The 25,678-nt window shown below is 43.3% G+C and overlaps 1 protein-coding gene across 1 annotated transcript in view; it reads right to left on the reverse strand.

Annotated features, from left to right (window-relative positions):
• Positions 1–25,678, reverse strand: part of NIM1K (NIM1 serine/threonine protein kinase) — a 69,508-nt gene that overhangs the window by 23,153 nt on the left and 20,677 nt on the right. The window lies entirely within an intron of this gene.

The raw sequence follows: 25,678 nt of genomic DNA on the forward strand, positions 1-25,678 counted from the left end.
GCACACATACAAATTGCAGCTTGTACTAGAATATACTTACTAGCCACCACTTAACATGATAAGTTGTTCTTTCCTCTCTACCTGGCTGCTGTAAACTGTGCATGAAGAGGAATTTTATCAGGCACTGTTAATCATTTGTATACCCAGCAGTACCAGTTTGTGCACAGAAGGCGTGGAAATGTTAAAGAAGGTGCTGCCTCTAACCTTCCCCACCTCATGCACAGACAGGAGGCAATATTCTTACATAAACTGATTGAATAATCATTTTGTTGGCCTAATTCTAAAACTTTAAGTATGTGGAGTCTGTGAGGTACAAAAAAGTGGTATAGGTACATCTTTGCTAGGTTCTGGCTCTCCACTGTGGGTGCACTAGAGTAGCACAAATAAAACACCCTTACTTCCTTTGTGTGAGCAACCAAAGTATAGGAGTTTGCACGATAGGAGCACAATATGGCACAAGCTAAGCAGGGCATAAGAGTGACTAGAGGTATCCCTACACATCAAAAAGGGCGCTACAAGGAGGAGGGAGAAAAATTGTTCCCCTTGGCCTCTGATGATTAGTCAGGAAGCAGTGGGCTTAAATTGGAGCAAAGGAGGTTTAGGTTGGACATTAGGAAAACTTCCTAATTTTCAGGGTGGTTAAACGCTGGAATCAATTGCCTAGGGAGGTTGTGGAATCTCCATCACTGGAGATACTTAAGAGCAGGTTGGATAGACGTCTATCAGAAATGGTCTAGAAGGTGCTTGGTCCAGCCTTGAGGGCAGGGGACTGGACTTGATGATCTCTCGAGGTCCCTTCCAGTTCTAGTATTCTATGATTCTATGATCAATTGAACACCTGTGTTTGGCCCATGTTTATGGGGTTTAGGCTAAGGAGCTGTTTAATTGCAGGGTACACCTTTGGCTGCAGCCCAAGCACGGGGAGCCTCTCACCTCACAGGCTCGAGCTTGACACAAGCATCTATCCCACAATTAAATAGTCCCTTAGCTAAAGTCAACTGCAACAGGCCAGCTGCAGGTTTTTATTTGCAGTGTAGACAAACCCTAGATGGGCTGGGGCAGAAGTAGGGTCCACCCCACCTCCAATCAGCCGTAGATCTGAGGCTGGTTTTGGGAGACAGAGTATATGCTGCACCTCTAGGGCTTGCTCCTTTTTAAAAAGCCCTTAATGGTCCCTTAAACCATTTTAAGCACCCAGGCTCTACCCTAGATATTTCTGTTATCTGAGGCTGCCAACATGAAGTTTTGCTTTGCTGTCTAAGTTATGTTTGTTGGCATCAGAGAACCAGAAATGCAAAAGCAGATGCCAGAAAAGCAGAAACCAGAAATGCAAAACCAGATGTACTAAGGTGGAGCTAATGGCAAGGAGAACTAACCACAAAAGTCTAGCTCATCATTATGCATGTCAGCTCTTTCAGTAGCCTGTGCAAAAGAGTCAGCTTACTTATACTGAGGGCACACCCAGAGGATACTCATCAATTAAAGGCCCATTTTCTACAATTACTACCTGTGCCTTTGCACCAATCAGCCGTACAGAGGGCTGAAGAAAATCCTTCTTGTGGCCTGTGAGACAGACCTGTGTGAACAGCCCTTGTGTAATGCCCAGCATAGGCAAAGAAAGGGTAGCTACAGGCATGTATGTGGAAGCTCAATATCATGGTAACAGAAATATCATGGTTATGAGACTGTTTTAACCCTTTTTTCTCTAGCTATCTGTATGCCTATCCAGACAGAGGGAATTGGGTCAAAGCATTTTCAATACCAGGTCCTTCTGGAATTTGCACCTACCAGATATTTGTTTGAGCCCAAAGATGGCCACTTTTAGAACATAGTCTAAGATTAATTTCTTTTTCTGGCCCTTCCGCTAATTGCAGGCCCTGAAATCTCCTGGCACTTAGCCCACAAGCTAGGTTTTCTCAGTCCTTTAAGATAAGCTATTTCAGTGCTGCAGGAGCTAATGGAGTAAAAGCTCCCTATTTGTGGGAAATGTTGTCTTAGTCCTTAAAACACGTAGAAAAGTAGTTTTCAACTTTTTTTTCATTTACAGACTTCTAGAAAGTTTTGAATGGAGGTACAAACCCTTTTGGAAATCTTAGCCATTGTTTGTGAAACTCCAGGGGTCTGAAGACCACAAATTGAAATCTGACTACCTAATGATTCTGACTACCTTTCACAGACCCTTCAGGGGGTAGCCGAGTTAGTCTGTACAGGATAAATTTAAAAAACAACAAATGGTCTGGCAGCATTTTATAGACTAACAAAAAACACAGACCCCTTAGACATAGTCTGTGGGCCACCCGGGATCTGCAGACCACAAGTTGAAAGCCACTTACGTAGAATGCAGCCAAATATTATGGTGAATGGTACTTCATATATTCCTGTATTAATAAATAATAATAATTCTAAGAGATAGAGACAGACTGACTGAGAGATTGACATTATCACAGCCAGAAGCCACATTTAATCAAAAGCAGCTTGTGCTCCTAAGTGCTTCAGTTTTGTACCTCACCTGGATTAGCAGGTTTGCCAACTGTTGTGGGTCTCTAATGTCTGGCAGAGATAGCTCATTACTAAAAAACAATAGTAGTGATTAGAGCCACCAGCAAGACAATGGCAATGGAGGCAACAAACTTTAGGAAATCTTCAAATCAAGCATTGCTTTTGTGTTAGTGTATGACCCCAGTATTCAAACATTTAAACCCCCATTCCTTCTGCCCAGTGGAGTCAGCAGCAACAAAGAACATAATCTTCCACACATCTTCAGTCACTGCAGAGCATGACTTATGTTGAGATGTCCATTGTGATCTCAAATGACAGAGCAGAATCTGTCAAGCATTATTCAAAATGTATAATAGGAGCTGCCTCAAGGAATTTATTGTCAAAACAGACAAGCCAGATAACAGATGAGAGGGAAAACCGAGGTAATGATAGGGGAAATGACTAGCTGAAAGTCACACAAAATGCCAGTGGCAGAGTTGGGCCTACAGTTTCCAAAACACTGCATTTTTCCAGTTTTGTTTTTACAGTTGTTTCCTTAACCAAAATGAAATCTTGGATCATATGTTCAAGATTTGTTACTAGAATTTAGCAGTGAACTTGTATACTTTTCTGGTCACACTGAAATCTTGATGTGAGCAAAACAGCAATACATTCTGATTTCTGTACCTCAGTTTAAAATTCCTAGATTAGGGGTGATTGAAATTTTTTTCCATGGAATCATTGTTCCTCAAAAACACAGTTTAATCAAAATTGAACCATTTCTTAGCAACACCATGTTCCCATGACATATTTATGGGAAAAAGTCTAAACAGGCCTTTTCACATTTCAATATGGAAAGATGCTTCATTTGGATTTAATGTTTCAATTAATTTAGTTTCAACTTTTATATCAAAATATTAATTTAAAAATACATAATATAAAAGTCAAAACAAAATGCATCAAAATGATGAAGTTGAAACAAAATGTTTTAATCTATTGTAATAAAACATGTCAACATTATTAAAACAAAATGATGTGCTCCCAAATCTACATTTTTCAGAATTGTTGTTTTGCTGGAAATGCAGTCATTTAGGCTACGTGTAGACTGCAAACCTCTTTTGAAAAAGAGCGTCTAGACTACAACCAGTACTTTCGAAAAAGCAAGCTGCTTTTTCAGAAGAGAGCACCAAGACAGTCTGGATGCTCTCTTTCGAAAAAGCACAGTTTGCATTACATAGCGCCTTTTTTCGAAAGAGCACTTTCAAAAAAAGGCGATATTCCTCGTAAAATGTGGTTTTTCGTGGTTGAAAAAACTGCTGTGTTCTTTCGATTTACTTTTGAAAGAACGCGGCAGCAGTCTAGATGCAGGGGAAGTTTTTTCGAAAAAACCCTATAGTCTAGACACACTGTTAATGATGCTGCTACTTATCAAAGGGGAAAGAGAAGCACCCATCAGTTCTCACCTGGTGTCAGAGCATTAGGAAACACATCTACTACCTACTTCAAAGTCATTATGCATATACTGTACTTCCTGTCTATTCCTAACAGAAGAGCTATGCCAAAGCATCACAAACATAGCTTGCTAATGAAAAGATTTATGTAACCAAATGCATTCCAATTATGACTTCAGTGGAGTTGTACCAGGAATCATATGGCCTAATATGTTTTAGAAGCTACATAGGCTCTGAGGATTTAAATACAATTGAGTTTTCCTATGATAGTTTTGAAGTCTATCTCTTGAATGAGTTGGCAGTATCTAAAGCTAAAAAGGGTAAATGTAAACATATGAATAAAAAGGTAGATTATAAATTATTCAGATGTTTGATCAAAGGGATTGTTCTTTTTTTTTTTTTTTAAGAACTGCTTGATTCAAAGTTAATGTTGGTAAATGTAGCATTTCAATAATCGGTTTGAAAACATTTTTGGAAAAAATTCACCTCAAAATTTTGAAAACAAACATAAAAAAATCCCCCAAATAAAACATTTGGTTTTAATTAGAAAAAGAAAATCATTTAATGAAAACATGCAAACTAATAAAAAAATGAAAAAAAAAATTGTTTTAGAAAAATTTAAACTGCCCTGGATTGTAAAGGTGTGAATCCCTGTGTAAACTGAGATGTCAGAGGCTTTACAAAATTGGTTAATTTAATTGTGTTAGCCAATTTCCTAGTCTAGACAGCACCTATCCATTTGTAGGGTTGGGGCTTTGTAGAGTGTAGGGATATTGAACAAGATTGTTTCCTCTTTTCTTCTCTTCACTCTTTCACTGCTGGAATCAAAATTTATTATTGCTGCAGAAAACTTTTTTATCCCAACATAGTATGTTCCTCAGCACTTGTTCCATGTATACAGCTTCCATTGGTGTCAATAGCACTTCTGCCCAGAGATAGGGATATTATTCACACTGCACAGAGAACCAAAGAGCACAAGGACTATGTACCACGAGTCCCATGTAAGGGCTAAACTGATGTAGAGATCTTCTTCTGGCTTTCTATGGACATGATAAATGTAATTCAGATTGAAGGAAGATTATGTAAAAGCTGGAAAAGGTAATTTTGCCCGTAATGATTTATTTGCTCTTCCACTCCAATTTTCAAAAATCAAGTATGTGGTCAAAAAACTGATAAAAATTAAAGAAACCGAGCTCTCTTTTGCAACTTGTTTTTAACCACTTGAACCCAGGTGTGAAAATACTAAGAAAAATGGTCATTATTTTGTCTTGTCTTCATATAGCAATAGTAAACCTCAAGTGAGATCTCTGTAAAATCTTTTAACCTCTGGATGTTCTAGGCAAGATCTGCTTTAAAGCAGCCAGTAACATTAATCCTGTCTTTCGCTGATGAAACTTGAAGAAATTGAACATTGTGATTTAACAGACAGTGAAACTACTAATAATGTATTGAATATTCTGATGCAAAGCTCATAAGTTAAACAGAATTGTCCTTTGCAAATGCAGTGCACGTAGTGGAGAGAGGCCACACCCTGGCCATAGAGATCTGTTAGCCTCTCACTCCCGTGTAGGGGCGTGCAGAGAGATTGCTGTTCTGAAGATGCAGTAGAGATCATGGGGTGGCTTTACTGCTGTTTAATGGCTTGTAGGAAGATGATTCCTTCTCCATTGATCCCCTGTGCCTAGTCTGGCTGGCTATGTATATGGTGCAATGGGCTCCAGAATTGGCTCTGGCCAGCTGTAATCGGAGAGGACCCAGCCTATCTTCCACTACCCAATGCAACCCAGTTCACTTATATAGATATATATCAATAAAATGAAGGTTTTATTTATTAAGGAAGCTGCAAATTCTAAACATCTGACATGCATGTAAGAAAGAAATGTTTTAATAAACAGATCCATTAGTCCATTGACCTATGACTTGTTTAATAAAAAATGTATCCAAGAATAAGATGGACCATGCTAACTAAAGATTAGCAGAGCACCTGGCTTTGGCTAATCTCTCCTGTCCTTGAACTGGAGCCAACTCAGTGGGAATTTTCTGTGTTTTATCTTTTGGTAGTTACTCTGTTCTTGTGTATTTGTCACAGCACGTGTCATATGTGCAGTACATGACTATGTTGTTTACTAGTACACAGCATGCTAAATGGAAGTTGTTCTTTCCTGGGAAAATTAGAAAAGGAGCATGGTCCAATCCTGTGCCTCACTAATACATGGTGGACAAGAAAAGCCACTGGGCTGTAGAAAGCCTGCATAAATTAGAGCAGCCTTCTGACTGTCCTAACTCATGCTGTGACCCATTCTAGCATCTGGGCAACCTAGAATTAGGAGAACAATAAGAGCATCTTTCTGTTATCCTTTCCAAGTTGTGCCAAGCAGCATGAAGATAAATTAATCACTGGACTGGAAGTTGATGGTTACATAGGGACCCATAATCATGATCTGATTACACCGAATATGATCAAACATAAGACAGTTCCAACCAGTTTTGTATACGTGCACGTGTGCACACGTACACACTCAGTGATTAAAAGGTGCGAATTTCTTGCTGTGAAAATAAGTGAAGTTGATTAGGAGGAATAGTTTAGAGAAAAATGTGAAAGAAAATTGGGAGTTCCTTAAGAAGAGTTTATTATATGGCCAAAAATCTATGATTCCACTCTCAAGAAAGACATTTTTCATTAAAATCCCATTCTTGTCAGTGGTTAAGTGAAGGCAGCAAACAAAACAAACAAAAAGCAATATATGTCAAATGGAATAAAGGAGAAATAAGTAGCTAACAGTATAAATTAGAAGTTATGAAGTGTAGAATATTGTTAAGTGATGCTAAAAGACATCGGGGGAAGGGGAGAGGAGACATTCATGGTTGGCAGTGTTCTGGACAAGAAAAAAGATTTTTTTTAAAATACATTTGGGGAAAAAATGAAATCCTAGCATGGTATAAATCCATTACTACATGGTGATAGTAAAACTGATAATAATGATGCAGAAAAGACAGAAGTGTTCAGTAAATATTTCTGTTCTCTATTTGGAAACAAGCAGGATCATGTACTCTTAGCAAATTGAGGATGAAATACTTTCTAGTCCATTAATAACCAATGACGATGTTAAACAACATCTACAGGGACAAATATTTTTTTAAATCAGGGTGCCTTTATAACCTGCACCCAAGAGTCCAAAAACAGTTGGCTAATAAGTTCTCTGGCCTAGTGATATTATTTATAGATCTTGGATTACCAGGGAAATTCCAGAAGACTGGATGAATGATAATGTTATTGCAATATTCTAAAAGAGTGATTCCCAACCTGTGGTCTGTAGACCCCTGGGGGTCTGCAAGGGCACTGTAGGGGGTCCACAGAAAGTTTTTAAAAGTAAAAAGTTTTCCTTTTCTTCTCCTCCACCCCCTCCCAGAGCATACAGGGGGGACAGCAGCCGGGTGCGCCAGGACTCGGCTTGCTTTTGATCCCTTTCTCTGGAAGCTAAAGCAGCGTGGGAAATGTGCTTGCATGCCTCTCTCACCTGGGCTGCGTCTACACAGCTTCCCTCTTCCGCAAAAGTCTATGCAAATGAAGTGTGGATTAACATATTGCCGTGTTTCATTTGCATAATGAATTAGGAGCTGTTTTTGTGCAAGAGGGTTTTGTGCAAGAACCATTCTTCCTGAAAAAATGAGGAAGAATGACTCTTGTGCAAGAGAGGGTTTTTGCATGAAAAGGTGCTGTGTAGATGGTGCCTTTTTACACAAAAACCTCTTGTACAAAAATGGCTCTTAATTAATTATGCAAATGAAGCGTGCCAATATGTTAATCCGCACCGCATTTGCATAGGCTTTTGCAGAAGAGGGAAGCTGTGTAGACGTAGCCCTGGGGTGAGATTGGTGTCTGTTACAAATGACCAAATCACACTATGGAACAGGAAAACTGGCTCCTTAGGCACCTATTTATGATAATATAATAAATAGGGTATGGTGAATATTATAAATGGGGTATGGAGGGTGAAACCTAGAACCTTCTAGTCAGATTGACAAGCCATACCCACTAAAAATACATTATATCCCTTTCCCAGGCTACACTAGGGAAAAGTCTGGGACTGGGAATTTATGATGTTGCTCTGCACTGTGATTCAAGATGGGCAAGTTGGCTGCCTGAAGCACTCTTGCTGTCTATATAGGGATAAATTTACATGAGGGGCTGTGGGTGAGCAGAACTGAGGAGACAGCTGTCCATGAGTACAGATTGTACTCTGCATGAGGTCACAGGCTGCGAGGCATCCCAAATGAGATTTGCTTAGGCCTTCCTCTTCATATTTGCTCCCAACTGATTTTTTGTATCACTCTTACATAACACATGCATATACTTTTAAACTACTACCCTCTTGAATCACCTACCCACATCAGTCCAAACATATTCAAGCAGGGCACAAGACCTGTTTGAAACCTAGTGAAAAGGCAACACCTGATAGGCAAGTTCAGTGTATAAAGAATGGGTTAATGTCTCTTTAAATCATTTATGAGCTTTCTAGTTGCCCTCACTATGTTTCAGAAACTGCATGAACCAAACAAGCAATGTCTATACATTAGTTGCCCAGTATATATATTCATCGTAATCTGTTCATAGAACATATGTGTGTAGAGGACAGAACACGTAACAATGGGCATAAAAGTTTAATCTTCTTAAACTATCTGCCCACCCTTCTAAAAACAAATACTTCCTCCTTAATCAATGTGAATGAGAGGCTATATTAAAAGTAATCTGCTTCTCCAAATCCTTTTTAAACGGTAGATGTGCACTGAAATCAGTCAGCTGCTGCTATGATAAAGGGCAGCAGTGGCATAAACTTCTCCATATATTAAGTTGCACAGTGATGTTAGTCTCTGATATCACATAAAGGACAAAACCTTCTTCAAAACTTCTAAGGGTATGTTTACACTTCAGAGTTTTGTTGGAAAAATAGCAATTTTCCTGACAAAACCTGAGTTACATCCACACTGCAATCGTGTTCTTCTGAAAGTAAATCGAAAGGACAGAAGGCTTTTTTTCACAATTGGGAATCCTCTTTCTATGAGGAAGAAGACTTTTTCCAAAAGAGCTCTTTCGGAAAAAGGCATGTGTAGACAGGGAAGAGGGAGTTCTTTCAAAAGAAGAGGAAAGAGGAAAAAGCACAGGTGCCCTTGTGGCCACTTCATCCATAGTAATCACAGCTTAAATGTGAGATAGTGTTCATTCAGTATGGATGCTATCATTCGAAAAAGTAGATCACTTTTTCGATGCACTATTGTGTGTGGACGCTCTCTTTCAGAAGAAGTTTTTTCAAAAGATCTCTTCCGAAAAAAGTTTCTTCCGAAAGAAGCCTGCAGTTTAGACATAACCTAACTTCTGGATATAGGGAAGGAATTTGTCTTATTTAATAAAACTATGACTGTACTGAAGGCTGCCCAAGGTATAGTCAGACACAACTGATTAAGAAGGCTGTACTAGTTAAAATCTGGCCTAGTTTAGTGTGGAAGTGAAAACAGCTATAAAATACTAAAAATTAATATATAAAATGAAATAACTGGAATGTAGGAACTGTAGAATGCAAAGGAAAACAAGAAAGCTTACAGCCATTAGAGTTAAACACAGTAAGGAGTTATTTAAGTACACCAGGATTAAAAGGAATCCTAACAATGATATAGGTCAATTAGTAGATGGAAATGATGCAATTATCAATAATAATGCAGAAAAGGTGAAATTGTTCTGTATTTGAGAAAAAACCCAAATAATGAAGCATATCATATGATAATTAAATATTTTTCATTCTAACAGTAACTAAGGATAATGTTAAATAGCAAGTGCTAAAAATAGACATTTATAAATTAGCAGGGCCAAATAACTTGCACCTGAAAGTTTTAAAAGAGAAAATGTAAATGATGACAGAAATTGCAACCACATGCAGTAACTTTGGGGGGCAGGTTATATTTTATGATTAAGGCAAGAAAACATCAAAATGCCATTATATCGAAATGGGCCAGAGCTGTAGAACATTTACAATTCTTTGAATCAATACAGGAAATGTGTATTTGTGATTTCCTGGCTCCCTGGAGAGAGATTATCTACAGAATCTGGAACCACTATTGGTGACTAGTGCAAAATCCCAAGACTAGATACAGTATGTAGATTCTCAGCCACTGAAGTTAAGCATGCCGGAAAAGAGGGGGAAGGACTAGGTGTCGCTGTTTTCAAAAGACTGTCTTTAGACAGTCTGGCTTACTGGGGTTATTACCGTGTATGGCAGGGAACTGTACAGCCTTGAAAAAACACAGTTTGGAGGAAGAGGGATGTGGGTCTCTGCCCAAGTGAGGTTATTACTAGAATGGGAGCCTAAAATCTATGAAGAGGGAATTCAGGTGCAGTTACCCTGAAACTGTGACAGTATAAATGAAAGGCTTAGATTTTTAGGATATTTTTCTGACAGACAATTTGGCAAAATTGACACAAATATGCAAAACGTTTCAAGGTTGCTGAATCTGAATTTTTTGCCACAATTTCAGTCAAAAAGTTTCACTGAGATCTAGTTAAGAATAAATTAAATTGGACTTAAACCCCATTTTGAAGACTTAAATCAGGGGTCTCAAACTCAGTTTACCTTAGGGCCAGTACTCATATCCTCCTACTGGGCCAATGGGCAGCCCTCTCTGGCAGGGTTCCAGGGAAAGGGTGGGGGGATCTCAATGCCATCCCTGCACATCTCCTGACCCCACCTGCCACCCTGAGGTGATTTAACTCACCCTCTCTGGGTACCCCAGGTGCCACCACTGGCGGTGCAGAGGAGCTAGAGAAGCTTCTAACAGCTAGCTTTGTGCTGCTGCTGGCACATCCTTGTGGCTCGGGGGAGGTGTGTGCGGAGCCGTCCTATTCTCAGGACAGTTGGTGCAGCTACCCCAAGCCCCACACTTTGGAGACCCCCGTGGCAGCTACCCCAACCATTCATTTTAGATTAGTTTGTGGTGCCCTGGGGTGAGCGGCCGGAGTTGCTCTACAATTGCCTCATCTCCCAAGCCAGCTGGCTCCACTCTGCCTCCATCTCCCAAGCCAGCTTGCGCTGGTGCTGAGGCTCTCCACTTCCCTGCACCTCCCACCACACCACTGAGAGCAGGGGACCCGACTCCTGCTGCCATCCTACGTGAGGCCTCATAGTAATCCCCGAGTGCATGTCCCTCAGAGGATGCGGCTTGAGGGAAGGGATGCAATGAGGGGCGAGGGCAGAGCAGGGGTGGGAAGAGGTAGGGTGGCAGCAGAGCATTGATTGGACTTGGGAGAAGGGTATGGACACCCCCCCAGGGCTGCAGGAAGTCTTGTGCCAGCAGCCGTGCGTGGGTGGGATTGTGGAACTGTTTGGGCCACAGATGGTCCACAGGCCACAAGTATAAGACCCCTAACTTAAATGATACACTGATCATTCTCTTAGACCCGAGAATGAATTGAATACACTGTATACAATAGCATACCCATTGCATTTTAATTAGCCTCTCCAGCCTACATTCTCGGCAGTGTTTTTCTTTTCTCAATTTTCAACACATTTTATCATTTTTCTCAGATAAAAGTGTTTTGTCTGAAAACTGTACAATGGGTTAATCCGTGGGAATCATCAGAAAGTCACACTATGCCTGTGACTATGGGCAGCAGGAATCTTAGGCAGGGGAAGGCACTTCCTTCCCAAACTGCCTTGCCTGGCCCCACCCATGCCCAGCCCTGTGCCATGCCTGCTGGACAGCTTTCCAGAGTAGTTCTGGGGCCGGGACAGGCGGGGGCCATGTCACCTGCTGGCTCTCTGGAGCTATGGGTTGGGGCAGGCTGAGCCTACACCGCCCACTGACACTTCAGAGCTCTGGGGCTGGCGGCTGCACAGGCCACTGGATCTCCAGAGCTCTGCGGCTGGGGGATGTTAGGGGGTGCTACCCTGGGGCAGGGAGGGGGCAAGGGCAAGAAGCTACATTTCAGGGGGGGAGGGAAGAGGCTGGACAGAAGCCAGCAGGCCACAGTGTGTGTGTGGGGGGGAGGGAGGGTAAAGCATGGGCTCTGGAGGGCAGTCTTGTCTCTCCAAGCCATGGGGTCACCCACCACCCACAGGACATTACATTCAATTAAATTTCATCACTTTCTCTGCAAATTACCTTTTGGGATGGGATTTTTTTTAGAATTGTTTTGTAAAGTTTGAAGAAAATCTATTTAGCTATTTCTGAGCTACTGAAGCATAAAAGATTGGGTTTCAAAAATCATTTAAAAATAGATGGAAGGTGAGAGGCATTGAGATCAAATCTAAAATTATATGGATTTAGAACACCAGAGAGCATAGTTTTACACAGATCCAAACATTTTCATAGAAATGGCCCTTTACACAAAGCATGCGTACAGATTCATATTATCAACAATCCATGAGAGACATAAAATATTAAAAGCCTTTAGACTAAATATTCTTATAAAACAAATGTTCTCCTCTCTGAATCAATATTATCTCACATGTAACCTGAACACTGAAGCCACAAGCAGAATTCTGTATTTTCTCAAAAGTTTGAGGCAAATCTTTTACTTTATAAATAGCCTGCTCGAGGAGCTCAGACAGCAAGGACACGAATTTGCTTCTCAACTGATGGCATTGATTTTTTTCCTCCAGTTACACATAATGCAATTCTTTGCTACCGGTAAGGCAGCTCTATTACATATGCTCTGGATCAGCAGGACACTGAAAACCCACTTACAGGACGAAATGAAGGTTTACAATTCCCCTTGAAGCACGGTAATGGGAACAGTGCTCAGCAATATCCCTCAATCTATAGTGGACAGAGCAACCATGGCAGCTATACATAGGTTCTACACTATTTTCTGATCCATATAGCCAGCTATCAGTATACAGGCAGTCCCCGGGTTACGTACAAGATAGGGACTGTAGGTTTGTTCTTAAGTTGAATTTGTATGTAAGTCGGAACTGGTACATATTGTAGGGGAAACTCTAGCCAAACATTTCTCCAGAGCTCAGTTTTATTCTCCCACAGCTCACTTCCCTCAATCCTTTATTCTCAAGCTGAGGTGTCTGCTGAGAAAAGCCGCTCTGCGTCTCCCTGGTCTGCTGGGAGGGGGGGCGCTAGCTTCGCGTCTCCCTGGTCTGCTGGGGGGAAGCAGCTAGTGCGGGGTGGCCTCACCCCGTTTGTAAGTAGGGATCCGATGTAAGTAGGATCCATGTAACCCGGGGACTGCCTGTAATGAGAAAACTCTATCTTTTATGATTTGCAACCATCTTATACACTTAGCCTACATAAACTGGAAGCAAGGATGCCATAGAATCAGAAAATCTGGCCTTGACTTAGGCAAAGAGAACAAAACCAGCTACATAAACTGAAGTATTACTAACAGTATAGACATTGTGAAAGGACAGACGCATGAGAAGGGGGGAAGGGATGGAAAAAAAAACCTTGGTCTGGGTGCCTTTGTCTATAAATGTTTGTTGTTAAAGTTGCTTTTCTGATTAGTAGAATAACACATTTTTATTTGCTGTTGCTAGGGTGAATGTTACTCTACCAGGGCCATTGTTAATTGTGTGCTTGGTTTGGAGAAAATTATGAAGATTTTAGTTAGAGAATGCACTTTGGTGAAGTTTGTCTTTTTTACAAGCAAGAAGACTGGCATCAAACTCCTCAGCAACTAGGAGAAAGGCTGGACACTGGAACCTGCTTCTGTCACTCAACACCACCTCAGACTTCGGGTAACTAGAGGTGCTTCTAGATTATTGCTAGCTTTGATATTGCTTTGTACTCTGTAAAAAGCATTTTTGAGTTGGAGCACTCTTGTGTGTACCAATTATTTATCAGATGGAGGTGCTGAGTCCCCCTTTCATTTATTTCATGACAATGACTGGAAAACAGATTAGTTACTATACTTTCAGTTCAGATAACCTGAAGTAACATCAGAACTGAAAAAAATCCTGATTATGGTTTCATGTAGTACCATTCATACTGAAGATAATAAAACACCTTGTTTTACTCACCTGACTCAGATCTGCTCTATTCTCTGTGCAGGCAGTCCCCGGGTTACATGGATCCAATTTACATCGGATCCCTACTTACAAATGGGCTAAGGCAACCCCGCACTAGCTGCTTCCCCCCAGCAGACCAGGGAGACTCGAAGCTAGCACCCCCCACAGCAGACTAGGGAGACGTGGAGCGGCTTTTCTCATCAGACACCTCAGCTTGAGAATAAAGGACTGAGGGAAGTGAGGTGTGGGAGAATAAAACTGAGCTCTGGAGAAATGTTTGGCTAGAGTTTCCCCTACAATATGTACCCGTTCCGAATTACATACAAATTCAACTTAAGAACAAACCTACAGTCCCTATCTTGTACGTAACCCGGGGACTGCCTGTATTTCATATGTGCTGATTATCTGACAACAGTGACATGCGTACTCAGATTTGACCATACACTTATTATACTATGACTTCCCAAGGTGCTTTACAAAGCAACTACATGTTGGCAGTGTTGAGACTGTAAACGAAAGGTCATAGAAATATCATGCGGCCAACAATAGCACACAGACATAGTCTTTGGCATTAGAACCTGTTTCGCTAAAAGGGGAAATGAGACTAGGTCACTGATATCCTTCACTCTTTTTTTAAAGTGCCATAGTAGTTGCAATGCACACATGCATAGTGACCAGTCAGAAGCCTGTTGTCTTATCCAAGGGACAGATTGTCAAACTTCAGTGAAATTATGTGAGAAAGTAAAGTTGTGGACTTTACAAAATATTCACTTTGAATTGCTTCTTGCCAGAGTGTCTGGGGAATCTGGATTTAGATAATCTAAATTATAAGAGGAAATTATAGAAACAAAAGATGATTTCATCATTGCCAACTGTCCCATCTCATCTCTCTGTCTCATTGACCCAGCAGAGCTGACAGCTTCTTCGGGCCCTGGCAAGTGGTGGTGGTGGGGGTGAGGCCAGGATTTGAGGGGGGACAGCTCTGCACTCTTGGAAGGGGTGAGGCTGAAGGCAGCCAGCCCTCAGTGCTACCCCAAGTGTGGTGCAGTGTGGCGCACTTCCTGCAGCCCTTAGCTCTGCACATCACTCCAGGGGCAGTCTAAAAGGCCCACAGCACCAGTTGCCACTGTTGGTACTGTGACAGAGGCCGTGAGCCCTGGGCCCCTTTGAATCACCGGGCCCCAGGGCAATTGTCCCCTTCCCCCACAACTGGCAGGCCTGCATTGCCTAATCAATTCATGTAGCCTCCGTCACACCAACTCCCAGTCTCCCTGTCAGGAACAATCTACTTCCTTAGCACGCCTTCCCACTTGTTCCTCAGGTTTTGCTCTTATCCCCTCTGCATTTGAATCAGGTAGCTTTCTTCTCCACATTGTCTGAGTCCAGCAGAGGGACAGAAAGATCATAGGAGACACAAGCTCCTTGCTTTCATTTCCATTCCTTGAAACCTGCCACACCCACAGCTGTACAGAAATGCAATTGCAGGGAAGGCCTTGCTCAACCCTGGGCTGAAACATGTCCACCGAAGGTGAAAATTAGTTGAGAAGTTCTATTGCTCATGTGTGAACTGTGATGTTTCAAAAAATGTATAACTTAGCCACATTTGGGCAGATTTTGACAGAGACAGTAAGGGGACACTTTTGCTAGAAAGACCATTCCCAGCTAAATTCCAAAGAATTAGGAAGAGAGAGTTTAACCTGGGCAAAGCAACCTATTTTTCCTCTAACCTTGTTCCTAGAAATGATTGAACAATATTGGCTTAAATTTGGGGGAGAAAAATCGATTTCAGGCAGACAACTGGCACCAAAAATTCCAAACCAAATGGTTCAAGATAAAAAAAAATGACAAGCAACTGAAAAAATAAGGTGTTATAATAAGAAGCATTGGGCAAAATGGAATAATAGCACCATAACTTTTCCTAGCTCAGTGCCTCCTCATGATTTACTGCTCAGAATGCAAGTCTTTTCCTGTTCAAAACTATTTCTATAACTTTCCCTTTAAGGTAGGCATGAAAGTTATTTATTCAAATGGGAAAGAAAGAAAGACAGAAAGAAAGAAAGAAAGAAAGACAGAAAGAAAGAAAGAAAGAAAGAAAGAAAGAAAGAAAGAAAGAAAGAAAGAAAGAAAGAAAGAAAGACAGAAAGAAAGAAAGAAAGACAGAAAGACAGAAAGACAGAAAGAAAGACATCTCTTCAACTATTCTCCACTCTTTTCTTATAAAAAGTGGGATTTGGCAATCAACTTGCACTGGCTATGTCTACACTACAGATTTTTTTTCTGAAAAACAGCTGTTTTTCTTAAAAAACTTAATTTACATCCACACTGCAATTGTGTTCTTTTGAGAAAAAAAAAATCAAGAGACCTGAGGGGTTTTGCTGACACTGGTAAACATCTTTCTATGAGGAAGAAGCCTTTTTCCGAAAGAGTTCTTTCAGAAAAAGGTGTGTGGACAGGGAAGAGGGACTTCTTTCGAAAGCAAAGGAAAGAGGAAAAAGCACAGGTGCCCTGGTGGCCACCCCATCCACAGTAATCACAGCTTAAATGTGAGATTACATCTTCAAGAGCTTTTGCTATCTGCTTTTTTGAAAGATAGTGTCTACACTGAATGTACACTATGTAGATGCTCCCTTTAGGAAGAAGTTTTTTTGGAAAATCTCTTCTGGAAAAGCTTCTTCTGAAAGACGCTTACAATCTGGACATAGCCACTCTTACTTTGCTGCTGACATAGTCCTATTGAGTTCAATGCCCAGATGACTTCAGGACTGATTCTCTTCCCCCCTCCCCAAAGTTCTGTAGGCCCCCTCCTCCTTCATAAGCAGCTAACACAACATATTGCACGGTTGTGAGATAAAGATGATTATTTTTTTCCAAACCCAAGAAAGATAGATAATTGAAAAGAAAACATTTTGGAAGAAAAATTTGGGGTGAAAATTAATTGGCAAATCCCATTTTTCCTAGGGAAGTTGCTGAAGAGTCCTTCAGGTTGATTCAAAGTAAAGGAGCCTGCCAGTGTCCTGGCATAATTTTGATACGAACCTTTGCTCTAGATGACACTTCTTCCCTTTAACAAAAAAAAGTCTCTGAACCATAAGCCTGCTAAAGACCATTTTGGCTATGCCTGAACTGCTCACTCTGCTGGTGGTGGGTGGAGAAAGTGGCTACAAAAGTGGCATAAAACTTACCTCTGTATTTTTTAATTCCTGGGTCATCTGTATGTCAGGGCAAGCTTCAGATACAAGTTTATACTAGCTGCCCATGAACCCAAAGGACCAAGATACTAGTCAGAGATCATCAGAGAATAGGTAAGCTCCAGGCATGTTCCCTTTGTTCTGGCCATGTCCCCTACCATGGCTGCAGGGAGGACAGATAGCATAGTAGCTTCTATACAGGGTATATAAAACCATAAGTATCCCCCTGCACAGAGGCAATTCTCCCATGGCCAGTTACATTGGCTCTATCAGCTGCAGCGGCTCTGAACATCTGCCCAAAATCTTTAAAGTATAAAGGGTTGATTACATGCAAACTGAAGATAGATGATCAAAAGTACGGGTTTATTTTACCTTATAAACTTGTAAATTAAAAACTAAAATATGGAAAAAAAAAACTTTTATCATGTTGTTGCTTTACATGATTAAAATGACAAGCCTTAGGATTAATGTTTCAGCTGCATATATATGTGCATTAAAAACCAATCCCTTTCTAGTCTTTGTTAATAAAGTCCATTGATGTGCCAGTTCTTTGAAATACATGACAGGAATCCATGCTAATTTTAATAAAAGGAAGCTGTGTTCAGTGGATTTTTAAGATATTCTTTACTTTCCTCAAAATTTAACTTTGACAGTAAATTTGCTTTTTGCCCTGTGGTAAATTATATGGCCTTGACATATGTAAATACAAACACAGGATGTAAATATACACATCAGGATATACACATCAGGTCTGTCCTAATAAAACCAAAGTAGACGTTAAATATGGAGTCTTTTCCATGTTGGGGACCTAAACCATCCCAGGCCAGTATCAAGATGTTATTAGCTGATCATCATTCAGTTGCCTTCACAAAATGAGTTGGTTGTTTCAGACCAATACTTATTAATAGACAAATCACAGTAACTGCCACACTTGGCGCTTTGCACTAACAGGCAACCTGTAGCAGTATGGAGTCCAAAGGCTGAATGGGCTAGAGAATGAAGTGAGAGGAAAGATAGTTTAGTAGTTGAGGCACTGGCTTGAAACTTGGGAGACCTGCACTCAATTCCCTGCTCTGACACATACTTTCCTGTGTGACCTCAGGCAACACAATCAGGGCCCAATTTTCAAAAGGTATTTTGGTGCCTAGAGATGTAGCTACGCATCTTGTGGGATTTTTTAAAGCATGTAACAAGTGAGGTGCCTAATCCCCATTGACTTCAACAGGAGTCTCTCTGGGCCAGATTTGTACAAGTGTTTAGGTGCTTAAAGATGCTGATTGGTACCTAGCAGGATTTTTAAGAGATTAGGTGCCTAAGCCCCATTTACAAATCGGACGAGCCCCTAATCTGCATTCTTAGGTGCCTAAATACCTTACAAAGTCTGTGCCTCTATGCTTCTGCTCCCCACCTATGAAATGGGCATGTCGGTCTTCCCAAACATCACAGGGACACAGTGAGGATAAAGGTATCAAAAAGATTTAAAGAGACAAGGAATAGTCTAGCAGCACCTTAAAGACTAACAAAACATATAGATGGTATCATGAGCTTTGGTAGGTACAACCCACTTCTTTAGATGACTGGAGTTTTAGAAGTCCAGATCCAAGAAAAAATAAGAGAAGGTGGGGGGAGAGGGAAAAGAAAAAAAAAGCAAATTGGATTGTTCAAGTTACAAGAGTCTGATAATTTGCACCTCTATAAGAACCCATTGTTCGGTTATAGAGGTGCTTATAGGAGGTGCAAATTGTTCTCATCAGACTTGTAACTTGAACAATCCAATTCACTCTTTTTTTCCCTCCTTTCTCCCCTTCCCCCCACGTTCCCTTATTTATTCTTGGATCTGGACTTCTAATACTCCAGTCATCTGAACAATTGGATTGTACCCACAAAAGCTCATGATACCATCTACATATTTTGTTAGTTTTTAAGGTGCTGCTAGACTATTCATTGTGTTTTAAGTTTTTCTAGTTACAGACGAACTCAGCTACGCCTCTGAAGCTTTTGATCAAAGATTGTTTGAGATTCTAGTAACACAGAATTGGGATCCAATTAAAGTTCTTTAATTAGAACTGTCTTCTCATCTCTACAGATAAAGCCCCTATAGCAAGGCTGGGACACGCTAAATGGCAATGAGGGGAAGCAAGAACTACTAATATCCAGGCTGTACCTCTTCTGTGGTTAGCAGAAGACTTCCACTCCAGGCCCTCTCTCAAGTGTTACATTTAGACATATTTACTAAAACAATAATAAGAGATCAAAACCAAAAGTTGATACTCCATCATTGTTAGAATTCTTTTGAGATTAAACTGCTTTTTTGATATTTGTTTTATAGGCTTTTATAAATGTACAGAATACCTATTTCCATGACTTGAGATTTGATTATGCTTAGAAACTTTTGGGTTGGTAATAACAAATCTGATTAGAATCTTTTAAATGTGGCAATGAAAAATGCTCTCCAAAATGAGCAAACCAAAATACAGCTTGCTTTGCTCTCCTAGAGCAGCAGGTGGTTTAGCAGCGAATAACTGCACAACTTCATTCAGGTGCGTGGTGAATATTTAAAGCCCTCCTGCCTCCAAGTTCTTTAGAACGGTTCTTCTTGGCATTACACAAGGTACTGCTTTGCCAGCTGCTTGACCTGCCTGCAAAAGTTCTAAGAATAGTGAGGCAAGGAGACAATAACTAATATTCAAAAGAAGAAAGAATCAAAGAGAATAAAGGTTGAAGGAAGAAACTATTACTTTATCTGGTGTGAATGTGTGAAGATTATTTCCATCACATTTTTTTGAGTTGTTGCTTTTCAGTTCACAGGGGCCAGATTTTGATAGCCTTGCTCATGCTGCGTAGTTACTGATTTCATAAATAGTCCCACTACTCCAGATAGGAAGCCCTTTGCTCATATCTTAATAACTGAACATCAGTATGGGCAAGGGTCTCATAATTTGACTCTAACTTCAATTGGGGCTATTCACAGAATAATTCAACATGATAAAAGATTATCAGAATCTGATCACAATTTAATATAAATTTCATTTATTAAAGAATTAGATTCAACTCCTCATTTAATTTCTAATAACATCCAAGCAGGAAGATCAAACTCTGCTCCTTGTCATAGATTAATATGCAATTTCACTGTTTGACTTCCCAGAGCACACTAGTTTCATTTCATCATATTGGATGTAAACATAAATTTTATACTATCCAATCTTAGAGAGGTAGCCATGTTAGTCTGTACCTTAAAAAAAAAAACTTTAAAAATGAGAGGTCCTGTAGCACCTAAGGGTACATCTACATGGCACACTTATTTAGGAATAAGCTAGTTTGGAATAGAAATTCTGAAATAGCTTACTTCGAAATAACATGTCCACTCAGCAATAGAGTGTCCACTCTCATTGGATGCTGAATAGCATTTAAGGCCATATGGAAGCACTTCAGGCAGGGCATCAGGACAGCAGTCACTTCCTGTAGCTGCTTCCTGAGGCTCAAGCTTAAAGGCCTCCCTCCCCCCATACAGTCGTATCTAAGGCTCTTCTCCTTTGCCTACCTCCTTGAGGGACAGCAGACTCATTCCACCGTCTGCTCTGGCTGCACTTGCAGACACCACAGCACTCTAGCCATGGAGCTGGACCTGCCTCTCAGCAGTCATCAGCTCTTAGACCTCACGCTGCATCTCCTGGAGCAGGTACTGCAGGCTGCCTTCATGGCTCCGCAGGAGGACCACCCCCAGCTCATTGTGGGGCACCTCCTCTCCTCGCCACGCACTGCTCATGCAGCTCAACCCACCCACTCTCCCCTATAAACTGCCGCTTCTGGTGACTGGGCACAAGTTCCAGCTGGTAGGACTGGATTGTGATGGAGTGGTAGGATGACCCAGCAGCGGCTCCATAATTTCCACATGGGGAAGGACACCTTCCTGAAGCTCTATGAGTGGCTTGTGCCTGCCTTCAGGCGATGGGACACCCACATGCAACCTGCCATCCCCCTCCAGAAGCGGGGATCATTATCTGGAAGCTCGCCACGCCGGACAGCTACCGCTCTGTGGGGAAGCAGTTCAGTGTTAGGAGATTGACCATTGGGGCTGTGCTCATGCAGGTATGAATCACTTATGCTATTCTCCTGGGGGAGTGGTGAACTGCTGGAAAAGGGTACCCAAGGAAGAGGGTGGTGGTGAAGGAAGCCCCTTCCCTGGTAGTTTTTTCAGTCCCGCCTTCACAAAGCCCTGCCAGGGGATGGGGTAAGTAGGGGTGCTCCTGGTGTGTGTGGAGGGGAAGAGGGCTTGGGCTCGGGGATCTCCTGAGGGCTCTGGCAACCCTGTGATTCTCTGTTTGTCTCCTTCTACAGGTGGTGAGGGCCATCAACATGTCCTGCTGTGCAGGATCAACCACCTGAGCGTGGACCCCATCGTCACCAGCTTTGCCACCATGGACTTCCCCCATATCCCCATCCAGGCCCCCAATTGCCGGGCATCCAAGTACATCAACCACATGAGGTAATTTTTGATGGCCCTGCAGGCTCTCATGGACCACTGTGGCCAATTCACAGACATCAACGTTGGGTGGTTGGGGAAGGCACACAACGCCTGTGTGTTCCACAACTCCAGCCTGTTTCAGAAGCTGCACGACGGCACTTTTTTCCCTGACTGCACCATCAGGGTCAGGGACAAAAACCATGCTGATGTGCACTGTAGGGAACGCAGCCTCCCCTCTGCTCCCTTGGCTAATGAAGCTCTACACCGGACACCTTGACCAAAGCCAGGGATGTTTCAATGGAAGGCTCAACAGGGCCTGCATTGTCATCTGAAAGGGAGGTTCCATTGCCTCCTCACCCAGTTGAACCTCAGTGATCAGAATGTCCCCCAAGTGGTGGCTGTGTGCTGTGTCCTCCACAACCTGTGTGAACATAAGGGTGAGACGTTCCTGCCAGGGTGAAAGGCAGAGGCTGAGCAGCACACCAGGGCCTTCGACCAGCTGTGCATGGCTGCCATCTGCCAGGCCCATCAGGGGGCCGTGCACATCCGGGAGGCCCTGAGAGTTTCAGCCAGGGCCAGTTGTGAGACCCTCCCTGGGCCTCCTCACAAGTGGCCACTGCAGTAGCCCAGTGTGCCTACCCTCTCCCACTCCTCCCTTTCCTTGCCCTCCCTTTTCCCCTTCCCCTCCCGCCGCCTCCTCCTCCTCTACAGACACAATAAACCACACTTTTTTTTTTTTAAGAATAAACTGGTTTAATTGGGGTAAATGTAACTGGGGAGGAACCTGGGAAGGGGGAAGGAAGTGGAAAGGGGAAGTGGAGAGGCTTAGGGATGGGGCCGGGACTGGCACCTGCCTTGGGTGGTCCCACCACCTCTTGTGCAGGGCCCTCAGTGGCCACAGGGGGGACTAGGGGAGAAGGTGTGTGGGGAGCTAGGAAGGGGGGTAGGAGCAGGAGCAGCCATCAGGTGGTCAAAAGTGGCTGTGTAAGCCATGCATATGGCAGGGGCTGTTGCAGCAGGCTCAGACCTGGTGTTTCCGTGCAGTTCCAGGCCCGCCTCCAGTCTGTGATCCTCCTGGTCCAGAGATCACTGCAGGGCATGCAGGCAGGTGATGTGCTCCTGCTGCAGGTCTTCTTCGGGTTGCCTTCGCCTGAGGGTCACGCAAGATCAGGAAGATGGTGTGGAAGATGTGACTCGCGCCCCACTCTTAGCTGGTCCAGCTGTGAAGAAAAGTGAGAAGGGAAGTCATCCCAAGAGACAGGGTGCATGAAGCCAGCCCTCATCTCTGAGCTGACACTGAAAAGTCTCTGCTCAGACGAAGGGCATGTGATGCGAGCAAGGCCATCTGAGGCCTGGACAGCAGCCCCTTTCCTGCAGGGACACAGATGTCCCAGGGGGAGCTTCGCTACCCCCTACACCCCAGCAGGGGTGGCCCTAGACTAGCTGCCTGCAACTGGCGCCCTAGGTGAACCATGCAATCGGCGCCCCCCCCAACCCCAAGGGCAGATATCGACTGAGGGTTTTGGTTCTGTGCTGGGGAGGGGGGGCTGAGGATGGAGTTCGGGGGCTGGGAAGAGGGAACAGGGTGCCAGTCGGGAGAGAGAGTCCCCTGCACCCATCTCATCCCAAGATCCCCCCCCCAGAGAGAAGCCAGCATGTGCCTCTCCCGGGGCAACCCCTCCCTCCCCCGGCACAGGGGAACCTCCCTCCCCCCCGTGTTCCTCTTCCCCTGAGGCCAACCCCCTCCCTCCCACGGCACAGAGGAACCCCACCCCCCACATTCCTTCTCCCCCTGGTGCAACCCTCCCCCCGCGTGCTGCCTCTCCCAGGACTTACCCCCCTCCTGGCCACAAGGAAGCTGTGCTTCAGGTAAAGCACCGGAAAGGGAATGGGAAATGGAAGGGGTTTGGAATTTGGCGCCCCATGCAACTTGGTGTCCTAGGTGGCTGCCTAGTTTGCCTATAGGCATGGGCCACCCATGCACCCCAGGGACAAGCAGGCATGGGAACGTGCTGGCCACGCGAGGAGCCTGCAGGTGGGATGGGGGAGGTGACAGGGCAGTTCGGCTTCCCTCTGTGCTGCACACACACTGGGTCCAGAAGTGGCGGTGCCTGACACAAAGAGAGGACTTGTAACCCTGCCCACTGGAGAAGGGGGGGGGGGAAAAGAGTGTTGGGGGAAGGTTTTTGTGAGTGGCAGATGCTGCTTGCCAGGGAGGGTGCCTCCAGGGTCCCCTCCACTTCCTTCCCTTCCCAGCAGGCTCCCCTGGCAGGGATTCGGTGTCCTCCACCAGGCTGAGAAGGCCAAGTGAGGAGTGGGCCGCTGCCCCTCACTGCCTGCTGCCTCCACCCATGTGTGTCTAGAGAAAGTAATGGCACTCACCTGATGGGCCTTCCCCAGCTTTAGACGAAACCTGGGAGACATCCTGGGAGAGAGGTACTGGCTCCAGGGTGAGAACGGCCTCCTGGTTGGCAGGCATCGAGATGGCACGGGCCTCGTCCAGCTCTTCCCCCTCCACACCAGCTCTGCCCTCCCACCCTGGGAGGGTGATGACATTTGTCTCCAGCCCAGAGGCACCACAAGCGAGGGAGAAGGATTGACCCCCACCCTAGGATACGGTGGAGCTGGGTCTGCGGTACCACCCCAGAGTGGGAGCTACACTCCCTGGCCTTGGCATAGGCCTGCCTGAGCTCCTTGATCTTCATGTGCACCTGCTCCTGGGTGCACGTGGCCCAGGCTGTCAGCCAGCTGGTCATTCCTGCGCCTGATGCAGAGATCCTGCAGGTTTGCCTCCTCTCCCCAGACCTCAATGAGCTAGAGGATCTCCGCACCAGAGCAGGAAGGTGCTCGCCTCTTTCATCCCTGGGCAGGGTCCTGCAAGCTGGCTGCCTGCTCAGCTACAGCCATGGAGGGCTTGGTGCAAGTGCGGGGGTAGCTCATGGGGATAGCTGTAATGGCTGCTGCTATGTGGCACAGGGCTATTAGGGCCTGCGTTGTGCCTGCGTTGTGCCACAATCCCTTTCCCCTGTGGCTGCAGCTTTAAGGGCTACAGGGGAAGGGGAACTACAGAGTTCTAAGGAGTGTGGACAGACAGGCAAGCCAGGCACCTGTGGGAAGCCCTGGAGCCCACTAATTTTGAAATAACTCCAGCTGCCCTATCTACACACATTCTATTTCAAAATAGCTGTTTTGAAATAGGAATTATTCCTCATTAAATGAGGATTACAGATTTGGAATAAGATGCCCATTATTTCAAAATTATTTCAAAATAACAGGCTTGCTGTGTAGACGCTCACATAGTTATTTCAAAATAATGCTGCTGTGTAGACGTGCCCTTAGAGACTAACAAAGAATATATATAGTACCATGAGCTTTCATGGACATAACCCACTTCTTCAGATGAGTGGAGCAGCTTGCTTTATCTGAATGAGATTGTTTTGATTAAAATATAAAGGAACAACCAAAACATGAAAGCAACCAAAATACAGCGTGCCAGATACTCAGCTACTATTAATAGCAGCAGGTCCCCTGATTTCAGTAACTATACCTATTTACAACAGCTGATTATCTTGTCTAGAAACTCAAAGGTCCAATAATATTTTGGATAAACGGAAGGCTCTGATACATTTACATACCTAAAAAGTAACACAGGCCTGAATATCTTGCAATAATAGGGTAATCTGTAGGAGACCATCCATTTGTAATTAGTACACTGATTATATATACAGTATTATTCCAAAGGACGTTGGAGCTGCTAAATTTGTATAACAGAGGATTTGAACTGTCACAAAAAAGAAGACAAAAAAGAAAAACAGCGTTTCCCAATTTTATTTGGCCACGGTACCCTTTTAAACTCGAAAGAATTTTGTGGAATCCCTACTAACAGTCTAATATATGGAGCTGAAAAAGTAGCCCACAAATAAGTAAGGATAACAATAAACAAATGCTAAACAAGGTCATGAGATCAACATTTGGTTTAATTACACATTTAAAAACAAAAATCACATAATATTTTTTTTAAATATCATAAAATGTTATTGTAATGGAATTTTCACATGTAACCCTTATTTTCATTTTGTGGAACCTCGG

The sequence above is a fragment of the Pelodiscus sinensis genome, chromosome 6 (genome assembly GCF_049634645.1).
Source record: "Pelodiscus sinensis isolate JC-2024 chromosome 6, ASM4963464v1, whole genome shotgun sequence".
Taxonomy (NCBI): domain Eukaryota; kingdom Metazoa; phylum Chordata; order Testudines; family Trionychidae; genus Pelodiscus; species Pelodiscus sinensis.